Here is an 11219-nt window from a genome sequence, read left to right as displayed (position 1 = left end):
TCCTTTCGCTTTTCCTGCCTGTTACCACGCCGCTCGGTCCGTAGTTGGTGGGTGATTCTGTAACGGCGTTCTTCGTTTGTTGAAAGAGAGTCGGACCGAAATGCAGCGTGGTGGTTACTCATGTCTTTAATGAAAAAAGTGACGATACATGAATTAACTTAATAAATACAAAAAACAACAAACGGAACGTGAAACCTAATACAGCCTATCTGGTGAACACTACACAGAGACAGGAACAATCACCCACGAAATACAAAGTGAAACTCAGGCTACCTAAATACGGTTCCCAATCAGAGGCAACGAGAATCACCTGACACCAGATTGAGAACCACCTCAGGCAGCCAAGCCTAACTAGACACACCCCTAAACATAGCAATCCCAAATCCTAAAAAAAACAATACGAAACCAAACACATAAACACATGTCACACCCTGGCCTGACCAAAATATATAACGAAAACACAAAACACTATGACCAAGGCGTGACACAAGTATTCTCACGGCTGACTTCAGATCCGAGCATCACGAGTTCGCTCCCAGTGCTGGGCAATCGTTTTGACACTTTGTATGAATGGAAACTAATGTTGGTGTACTCTTAACCAATCAAAAGGCAGCTAGCTGCCTGCTCCCTACCTACTTCCACAGGCACCTACCTTAGTATGTAACACTTTTCCAGTAGGTTATATTGGAGAAATAGAGAGAGAGAACAAAGGTGAACGATGATGAAGGCCAGTGATGAAGATGTGTCTAGTGACCTGCTGACGCCAGCCTGGCATGTTGATTCAATATGGCATTGTCCGGGTGGATGGCTGTAGTCACACCTTCGACGTGGCAATGTCCAGGAGGAGACGTTCTCACGGACATCATGGGGTCACTGTCACCGGAAGAGATGTGAAGACTGATGAAACTAGAGTTGACTAAATGACTAAACTCACTGTTGGTTTTTACCTATACATAGTCACTTCTCCCCCACCTACATGTACAGATTACCTCAACTAGCCTGTACTGCACACTGACTCGGTACCGGTGCCCCCTGGATATTGCCTCGTTATTGTTATTCTTATTGTGTTACTTTTTATCATTACTTTTTATTTTAGTCTACTTGGTAAATATTCTTCTTGAACTGAACTGTTGGTTAAGGGCTCGTAAGCATTTCACAGTAAAGTCTACACTTGTTGTATTCGGCGCGTATGACAAATAAAGTTTGATTTGAATTGAATGTGATCGTGTGAATTAATTTGTCATGTTAGGATTGTTTCACTAGTTCATAAAGAGCCTTGTATGTTGATTTATTTCATTATACTTTAAGTGCTATGGATTCATTGTTATAGAGACACTGTGTTATTCTGTTTGTCCGATTTTTTTATTTTATTTTTTTATTTCACCTTTATTTAACCAGGTAGGCAAGTAGAGAACAAGTTCTCAATTACAACTGCGACCCTGGCCAAGATAAAGCAAAGCAGTTTGGCACATACAACAACACATGGAGTAAAACAAACATACAGTCAATAATACAGTATAAACAAGTCTATATGTCTATATATAATGTACACTACAGTTCCTGACCTCATGGAGAAACTAACTATGTAAAACAAACATACAGTCAATAATAAGGTAGAAAAATGAGTCTATATACAATGTGAGCAAATGAGGTGAGATAAGGGAGGTAAAGGCAAAAAAATAAATAATGTTTTTTTGCCATGGTGGTGAAGTAAATACAATATAGCAAGTTAAAAAATAATAATAATAATAATAATAAACACTGGAATGGTAGATTTGCAGTGGAAGAATGTGCAAAGTAGAGATAGAAATAATGGGCGTGCAAAGGAGCAAAATAAATAAATACAGTAGGGGGAGAGGTAGTTGTTTGGGCTAAATTATATATGGGCTATGTACAGGTGCAGTAATCTGTGAGCTGCTCTGACAGCTGGTGCTTAAAGATAGTGAGGGGGATAAGTGTTTCCAGTTTCCAACTGTCTGATGACGGATAGTTCAGAGAGTAACAACACAGTCTTATCATACAGTGGGTGTAGGGATTAGATTAGAGAACGTGTGTGAAGTTTATGCCTTTAGTTCTAATGTTTTGGGCCATTCAAAGTCATGTTAATTAGACAATGGGAGATACTGGGATCGGGTGCTCTGGGAAGAATAAAAGCTGGGTTTAAATGTTGATCATGGAGTCTTTGGTTAACCGATCTCCTGATGTACTTTTTTAGGTGGTACATTTTCTATGCTGTTAAAACTCGGGATATTTGTATTATTTTTTATGTAAATATTTCTGGTATGTACCATTACTCACATTTCTGAGTAATATTCCTTGAATTATTATTTAGTGAAATGTCTAACTATAAATGTTCATCACAATCACCTTGTCCATTAGTAACCTCTTAATAATAGCATAACAATAAATCTAGACACTGCATTTTACAATATTCTGAGTGATGAAGCAAGGCTTGCTACATTGGCTAAACCAACTGGGGATATGGGCCTGTAGCATTCACATGATAATGGAATCAGATGGTATATCATAGTAGAGTCATAGACCTCTACACTAATTCTCTGTCATCTTCAGACAAAGTGAATTTTCACTATTCTATAAGTTACTGAGATTTGGGATGGGATTCGAAGGCAGCATCATGTGATAACACAATCACATTCCACATTCACATTCCGTGAGACGTTTGTAGCCACTATAGCAGCGTGAGCAACTGGTTCTAGCAATTCAGAGAACAACTATCCCAAAATAGAAATATCTGACACGAATAACAAGTAAGTAAGTAAGTAACATAATCAATCTCTTGTCCATTCACACTCTGAACAGAACACATACAAAATCATTCTTTAACCTGTTTCCTCCCCTTCTTCTAGACAAATTTAACATGTGACATCAATAAGGGATCATAGCTTTTACCTGGATTTACCTGGATTCACCTGGTCAGTCTATGTCATGGACAGAGCAGGTGTTCTTAATGCGTTGTACACACAGGTACACACAGGTATATCAGTATAACACTTGGTTAGAGGGAACATTTTTTATCCGTTTTTAATCAATTGTAAAAATGTAAAGTCAGTGTTTGGGGCAAAAAGCCCCCAGGGGAAATCAATGCAAGTCAATGGTACCTACAGTATGTTAACATTTTCCAAATCATGTCGTAATCATCAATAAGTAACTTATTTGAGTTACACAATCAATTTTGAGATACTTTCGGATGATTTGGACAGGAGCGGTGAAAATAAACAGAGTGGACGAATGTCAAAACCTCATCCTAGTGAGGATATTAACAGTGAGATGTGCATTGTCATTCTGTTCCGATTATTTAAAGCTTACGATTTTTAAAGCCTATCGATATTTAAAGCTTGTCACGATTTCTATTTTTAGTTTTGTATCTTTATCTTTCACTGCATTGTTGAAAATGACCCGTCAGTAAAGATTTCACTGTTAGTCTACACCTGTTGTTTACCAAGCATGTGACTAAATCAAATTTGAATTGATTTCATCATACTGGGTATTAAGAAGAAACAAATGGCCCAAAAACATGTGATATTGTATGCTATGCTATGTCATGCTATGTCATGTGATACTGTATGCTATGCTATGTCATGTGATACTGTATGCTATGCTATGTCATGTGATACTGTATGCTATGCTATGTCATGTGATACTGTATGCTATGCTATGTCATGTGATACTGTATGCTATGCTATGTCATGTGATACTGTATGCTATGCTATGTCATGTGATACTGTATGCTATGCTATGTCATGTGATACTGTATGCTATGCTATGTCATGTGATACTGTATGCTATGTCATGTGATACTGTATGCTATGCTATGTCATGTGATACTGTATGCTATGCTATGTCATGTGATACTGTATGCTATGCTATGTCATGTGATACTGTATGCTATGTCATGTGATACTGTATGCTATGTCATGTGATACTGTATGCTATGTCATGTGATACTGTATGCTATGTCATGTGATACTGTATGCTATGTCATGTGATACTGTATGCTATGCTATGTCATGTGATACTGTATGCTATGCTATGTCATGTGATACTGTATGCTATGCTATGTCATGTGATACTGTATGCTATGTCATGTGATACTGTATGCTATGCTATGTCATGTGATACTGTATGCTATGCTATGTCATGTTATGTTATATTACGTTTTGATAACTTATGTAGCAACTGACAAATGTAAAAAGTACTTTTATGACCTAATCTTACAGTGACACAGAGCAGGAATCATGTTGTCTAAAAAGACAATACACATGATTCTATCCATAGTGGAATCTGTGCCTGATGTGGACAGTGATGACAGCAGAGATCATGATGACCAGCCCCACAGACACCAGGATGATCTTCAGCATGCACACAGACATGCTACCAGCAGGGGGAGACACTGGTTTACAACAAACAGACAATATGTTACAGTTCCTCTCACAGATTAGACACTTCCTCCTACTTGGTCCTTTTGTTCGATTAATTCCGTCCATATATATCCAAAATGTCCATTTATTTGGCGAGTTTGATCCAGAAAAAAAATGCTTCCAATTTGCGCAACGTCACTACAAAATATCTCAAAAGTTACCTTTAAACTTTGCCAAAAAATGTCAAGCTACTTTTGTAATACAACTTTAGGTATTTTTAAACGTTAATAACCGAACAAATTGAAGACGGGTCTATCTGTGTTCAATACAGGAAAACAACAAACCAACACTACTTTTCATGTCATGCGCAACTCTCAACAGTGTTACCCAGTTCAAAGATGGTCGTACTTCTTCATTGCACAAAGGAATAACCTCAACCAAATTCCAAAGACTGGTGACATCCAGTGAAAGCGGTAGGAACTGCAAACAGGTGCCTAAGAAATATTGTTTCCCAATGAAAACTCATTCAAATGAATGAACGGTTTTCCAGAATTTAGAGGGATCACTAGCAGAGACTGTCATAGCGCTAAGGAAGTAGTTTGATTTGGCCTGTTAAACCGAGGCAGTGCACCTATTTCACAAGTACCTAAATAGCTGCCAATCAAGTAGTAGAGAGAGAAAAGCTCAGAAAAATATAGATCATAAAGGAAAGACAGGGGCAAGATTCTTTTGACATTTCTCTTTATTATTCAAGGGTCAGAAGTTTTCAATTTGGTACGTCCAATGCAAGCAATAGTGCAGTGGTCGCTGATATCATTTACAAAAACATCCCTAGCCAAATACTTATGGGGACGGTGAGTCATGATAACGTCAAAACATGTTTTTTTTGTACATTAATCCGAGTGGCTTTCGTTATAAACTGAACTCAAGACAGATATTCTTAACCTTTTACTGCAGCGGGTTAAATCAGAGTCACACAGAGTGTTTCATGTTGGTCTTGAACAAATCTACTTTGAAACAAAAGTATACACCTCACACACATGGTGATGGGTTTAAGTAAATGAAGACAGCAGTACCATATCAGATATACAGTGGAGTTGAAATGTATAAAATGTTGTAATTCACAGCCCAATATTACACTTTATATACACATATATATATACACATACAACAACAAAACTGTTTGCCATAGAAACAACGGATTTTCGCCGTTTAAAAACCAAACATAATGTTTATTAATTATGAAATTATAAAATCAAATTATTCAGCCGGGTCTTGAGATAAACAAAACATCTGGACTAGTGTCATGCACCCAGAACGTCCAGTTTAGACATCAGGCACATTTTAATGTAACAGTCCAAGCCTTCTGCGAGATTTGAAAACAGCAGGAGTATCCATGGTGACACAAGAGTCAATAGAACTGGTTGAGCTAGTGTTGCAGGAATTTAATTCCTCTGTTTTAATACCCAATTAAAATTAAACACTCTGTCAATTCATAAGAATTTGTAAGACCCTTATTTTATAGAAATGGACAGAGCCCGGTCTTAAAGTCAAAAAGCAGCCTTTATTCACGAGAGTACTGAACACGATACAGTTTACCACAGGTTATAAACTGAAAATGACGTCATTAGTTCCAGTACCAACCCGTCTCTTCTCCCACCCTGGTACAAAGGCAGTATCTCAAGCCTTCCCACATCGTCTCACTACCAATTTAATATAATTTATGGCTGAGCCAATGTCTTCCAGTGTAGATAAGTATTCTAGCCAGTCTGAAGATTTAGTTAATTCATTTCTACCAAGGAACAGACCGTCATTGTTCTAATCCTTGATTATATTTACATACATTATATTCAGTACTAGGATTAAGAAAGAAAATTCATACATATACAGTAACATAACAGTATTCTGATTAGTACATATACAGTAACATAATAGAATTATGATTAGTACATCCTGATTGAAATGTATACATAATTAGTCATTATAGATAAAAAAAATTCCCTTAACAGCTAGCCACAATGGGCTTCCTGGTTCCTGAGCTAATATAAGAATTCAGATAAATGAGTACAATAGAACAATTAACAATAACACTATGCTTATGAGCAAATGTAGCAAAACAATAGCTTGATATACTTCTAAAACTATTAATAGCATAGGTGGCGCTAACAACAGAGCTAACGGGAGCTAACAGAGCTGTCAATGGAAATTAAAATAGCAACTCACAGAAAAACACAGCCCTTTTTCCAGCCAAAGAGAAGAGTCACAAAAAGAGAAAATGAATCACTAACATTTGATGATCTTCATCAGATGACACTCATAGGACTTCATGTTACACAGTACATATATGTTTTGTTTGATAAAGTTCATGTTTATATAAAAGAATCTCAGTATACATTGGCGCGTTACGTATTTCCAAAAACATCTGGTGATATTGCAGAGAGCCACATAATTTTTCAGAAATACTCATTGTAAATGTCGATGAAAATACTATTGTTAGACATGGAAATACAGATATACCTCTCCTTAATGCAACCGCTGTGTCAGATTTTTTTTAAACTTTACGAAAAAAGCAAACCATGCAACAATCTGAGAACGGTGCTCAGAAAAATATGTATATAACCGCCATGTTGGTGTAAAAACATTATAAATATTCCCTTACCTTTGATGATCTTCATCAGAATGCACTCCCAGGAATCCTAGTTCCACAATAAATGTTTGATTTGTTCGATAATGTCCATTATTTATGTCCAAGTAGCTACTTTTGTTAGGGCGTTAGGTACACAAATCCAAACGCTCGTGCAGGTCCAGCATAACGTCGGACAAAAACTTTAAAAAGTTATATTACAGGTCGTAGAAACATTTCAAACTAAGTATAGAATCAATCTTTAGGATGTTTTTATCATACATCGTCACCGTTCCAACCGGACATTTCCATTGTCTGTAGAAAAGCCATGGAACGCAGGTCGCTATCATGTGAAATGCGCGTGATCAGGACCTGGCTCTCTGCCAGACCACTGACTCAAAGAGCTCTCACCCGGTCCCACATCACAGTAGAAGCCTCATTCAAATTTCTAATGACGGTTGACATCTAGTGGAAGCCTTAAGAAGTGCAACATAACCAATATCCCACTGTGTATTCAATAGGGGCCGGGTTGAAAATCGACCAACCTCAGATTTCCCACTTCCTGTTTGGATATCTTCTCAGGTTTCTGCCTGCCATATGAGTTCTATTATACTCACAGACATCATTCAAACAGTTTAAGAAACTTCAGAGTGTTTTCTATCCAATACTAATAATCATATGCATATATTAGCAGCTAGGACTGAGGAGCAGGCCGTTTACTCTGGGCACCTCTGGGCACCTTTCATCCAAGCTACTCTATACTGCCCCTCCAGCCATACGAAGTTAACAAACAGATTACAGACCATTTTAATCCCACCGTACCTTCTCCACTATGCAATCTGGTTTCCGAGCTGGTCATGGATGCACCTCAGCTACGCTCAAGGTCCTAAACGATATCATAACTGCCATCGATAAAAGACAGTACTCTGCAGCTGTCTTCATCGACCTGGCCAAGGCTTTCGACTCTGTCAATCACCACATTCTTATCGGCAGTCTCAATAGTCTTGGCTTCTCAAATGACTGCCTCGCCTGGTTCACCAACTACTTCTCAGACAGAGTTCAGTGTGTCAAATCGGAGGGCCTGTCGTCCGGACCTCTGGCAGTCTCTATGGGGTGCCACAGGGTTCAATTTTTGGGCCGACTCTTTCCTCTGTATATATCAATGATGTTGCACTTGCTGCTGGTGATTCTGTGATCCAACTCTACGCAGACGACACCATTCTGTATACATCTGGCCCTTCTTTGGACACTGTGCTAACAAACCTCCAAACGAGCATCAACACCTTTACAACACTCCTTCCTTGGAATCCAACTGCTTTTGCTCTGGTCTTAATTTTCCCATCTCTCTCCTCCCGAGACTGAGCCCTAGGACCATGCCTCAGGACTACCTGGCCTGATGACTCCTGGCTGTCCCCATCCCCAGTCCATCTGTTCGTGCTGCTGTTCCTGTTTCTGCTGTTTTGCCTGTGGCTATGGAACCCTGACTTCTTCACCAGGCATGCTACCTAGTTGTAACCGGTTCAGGGAACAGAACAGAAAAACGAAAAAGAATTTTTTTTTCTGAGAAATAGAACTGAGAACGAAAGTAATCTCTTGGATTCCGGAACAGAACCATTATTTTCAAATCTTGAGAACTGGTAATAAAAAATAAATTATTTTTCATTCCCCCAAAAAACGTCCTAATCTCTGGAATGCACTCAGTGTACAAAACATGAAGGAAACCTTCCTAATATCGAGTTCCAACCCCGGTTTGCCCTCAGAATAGCCTGAATTTGTCGGCGCATGGATTGTACAAGGTGTCAAAAGAATTCCACAGTCCATGTTGACTCCAATGCTTCCCACAGTTGTGTCAAGTTAGCTAGATGTCCTTTGGGTGGTGGTCTGGATATCTCAAAATAAAAACTGAAAAACAAGGTAACGTTGTAGTTCTTCACACAAAACAATGCGCCTAGCACCAGCTAACATAGCCATTCAACAACACTTAATTATTTTGTCTTGCCCATTCACCCTCTGAATCATACACATACACAATCTATGTATATCTCAAGGCTTAAAAACCTTTTAACCTGTTTCCTCCCCTCATCTACACTGATTAAAGTGGATTTAACAAGTGACATCAATAAGCAATCATAGCTTTCATCCGGATTCACCTGTTATACATTTAAAATGACAAACTCTTGGAGTATTTATTTTATTTATTATTTTAGTAACCCAGATAAATAATTTAGAACACAATCTATTTTACAATAAAGACTTTGTGTGTTTTCTGTCCTCTCTGGTCTATACTGGCCACTGTTTCTACTACTTTAATACCAGACCCTGTTCTGGCACTTGAATAGTTCCATTTTTACCCCTTTGGCTGATTAACATGCACCTTTCAAGCAACTCAGCGTCAAAAAAAGAAATAATACATTTGACTCTACTTTACTAAGAAATCAAGCCTGGGTCCCTGATTGTGTTGGACACCCCCCCCCCCCCCCTCCTCTTCATCTTTGCTATCATCGCTAAGGAAGTAGTTTCATATGGCCTGTTTAACTGAGGCAGTGCACCTATTTCTCAATGACCTAGATAGCTGCCATTCATGTTACGAGACAGTTTGTCTACCAGCCTTGACCCAGGCTTGATTTCTTAGTAAAGTAGAGTCAAATGTATTATTTCTTTTTTTGACGCTGAGTTGCTTGAAAGGTGCATGTTAATCAGCCAAAGGGGTAAAAATGGAACTATTCAAGTGCCAGAACAGGGTCTGGTATTAAAGTAGTAGAAATAGGATCTACAAAATGTAGATCATGAAGGAAAGCCTGGGGTGAGATTTTTTTTTTTACATTTCTCTTCACATTTATGCAAGGGACAGAGTTTTTCAATTTTGTATCTCTAATGCAAGCAATAGCGTAGTGTTCGCTGATATCATTTGCAAAAACACCACTAGCCAAAATATTTATGGGACGGGTAGTCATGGTAACATCAATCAATAATATATACTCGGCCTTGTCTCAGGATGGTAAGTTGGTGGTTGAAGATATCCCTCTAGTGGTGTGGGGGCTGTGCTTTGGCAAAGTGGGTGGGGTTATATCCTTCCTGTTTGGCCCTGTCCGGGGGTATCATTGGATGGGGACACAGTGTCTCCTGACCCCTCCTGTCTCAGCCTCCAGTATTTATGCTGCAGTAGTTTGTGTCGGGGGGCTAGGGTCAGTTTGTTATATCTGGAGTACTTCTCCTGTCCTATTCGGTGTCCTGTGTGAATCTAAGTGTGTGTTCTCTAATTCTCTCCTTCTCTCTTTCTTTCTCTCTCTCGGAGGACCTGAGCCCTAGGACCATGCCCCAGGACTACCTGACATGATGACTCCTTGCTGTCCCCAGTCCACCTGGCCGTGCTGCTGCTCCAGTTTCAACTGTTCTGCCTTATTATTATTCGACCAAGCTGGTCATTTATGAACATTTGAACATCTTGGCCATGTTCTGTTATAATATCCACCCGGCACAGCCAGAAGAGGACTGGCCACCCCACATAGCCTGGTTCCTCTCTAGGTTTCTTCCTAGGTTTTGGGCTTTCTAGGGAGTTTTTCCTAGCCACCGTGCTTCTACACCTGCATTGCTTGCTGTTTGGGGTTTTAGGCTGGGTTTCTGTGCAGCACTTTGAGATATCTGCTGATGTACGAAGGGCTATATAAATAAATTTGATTTGATTTGATTTAGAGTTTTTTGTTGTTGTACATTAATCCAAGTGGCTTTCGTTATAAACTGAACTCAAGACAGATATTCTTAACCTTTCACTTTAACCTTTCACGTTAAATCAGAGTCACACAGAGTGTTTCTTGGTAGTCTTAAAATCTAATTGGAAACAAAAGTATACACCTCACACACATGATTATGGGCTTAAATAAGAGAAGACACCTGTACCATGTCAGATATAAAGTTGAAATGTATTACATTGAATTTGCATCCCAATATTACACTTATATAAAAATATAGTCAAATTGTATTTGTCACGTACACATGGTTAGCAGATGTCAAGATTATCCCCTTTTTTCCATTTTCACCTATAATGACATATCCAAATCGAACTGCCTGTTGCTCGGGACCTGAAGCAAGGATGTGCATTTTCTTGATACCATTTGAAAGGAAACACTTTGATGTTTGTGGAAATGTGAAATCACTGTCGTTGAATAGATCTAGTAAAAGATAATACAAAGATGCTTTTTTTTCTCCATCTTTGAAAT

The sequence above is a fragment of the Oncorhynchus kisutch genome, linkage group LG30 (genome assembly GCF_002021735.2).
Source record: "Oncorhynchus kisutch isolate 150728-3 linkage group LG30, Okis_V2, whole genome shotgun sequence".
NCBI lineage: Eukaryota > Metazoa > Chordata > Actinopteri > Salmoniformes > Salmonidae > Oncorhynchus > Oncorhynchus kisutch.
The sequence above is the reverse complement of the archived record's forward strand: the minus strand, read 5'-3'. Positions refer to the sequence as shown.